Source organism: Bison bison, unplaced genomic scaffold (genome assembly GCF_000754665.1).
Source record: "Bison bison bison isolate TAMUID 2011002044 unplaced genomic scaffold, Bison_UMD1.0 scf7180017862568, whole genome shotgun sequence".
NCBI classification, from domain to species: Eukaryota; Metazoa; Chordata; class Mammalia; order Artiodactyla; family Bovidae; genus Bison; species Bison bison.
Window position 1 is genome coordinate 10,035 of NW_011493140.1, and position 949 is coordinate 10,983.

Genomic DNA, 949 nt, shown 5'->3' on the forward strand with positions numbered 1-949 from the left:
TGGCCTCCTGGATCAGAGCCCCAGGGCCCCTTCCCTCCTGTTGGCGCCTGGCCCTTCCCATGGCCCCTGCTCCCCCAGCCTGGTCAGCTCCCTGGGCCTGCAGCCCGACTGACTGCCAGTGGGTGCCCTGTAGCTCCTGGCCCCTTGCACTGCCCCTATCAAGCACAGCGTCCCAGATCTGGCCCCACTTTGGCTCCTGAGCCACACAGGCTGCTGGGACAGGCAGACCCTCGGCCCAGAAGTGCAGCCCACCCGGTGCCCTCAGGGCGCCCCTTCCCTGCAGCCCCAGAGCCCTTCCTCTCGGGTCTTCGCTCCTCCTTGCTTTGTTCTTCATGCAGACCCTCCACCAAACAGCACCCCCATTGTCTTGAGGGGTGGCCTACACCCCTTGTCTCAGCCCTCTGCTTCACCAGCTGTGGCCTGAGCTCTCCCAGCCCTGTGCCCTTGCTCCCTCAGCCCCGCCCTTCACCCTCGTCCAGCACCCACACCACTGGTCTCAGCCCTCTGGACTCAGCTCTGGACAGCTGTGCTCTTGGGCCCCATCTTCTCTGGAGGGCTCACACTGCCCTGTGTCCCTGCATCTGGCCCATAGCACAAATGGCCCCTTGCACCCTCGGACCCTTTCGTACCGATGTGCTCAGCACACACATGGTCAACTGAGGTCGTCGGCAGGGGCGTGACATTCCAGCGCCTGCTCAGCTGCACGATCTTTGTCTGCTCCCCTAATACCCTGAACTCCCAGCCCCCTGCTTATCCCCAGAAGCTGCACCTGCTCCCCCAAATCTCCAAGGGCACTCCCTGTCCTCCCAGCCCCTGCTCACCCAAGTTGTACCTGTTCACCCAAAGCAACAGGGGCACCTCCTGTCCTCGCAGCTTCCTGCTCACCCACAAGCTATTACTGCTTCCAAAAATCTCCAGGGGCACCCCATGTCCTCCCAGCCCCCTGCTA

General features: G+C 63.3%; 1 gene segment (V, D, J or C); it reads right to left on the reverse strand.

Moving 5' to 3' along the window:
- Window positions 1-949, reverse strand: part of LOC104983425 — a 4,252-nt gene that overhangs the window by 2,455 nt on the left and 848 nt on the right.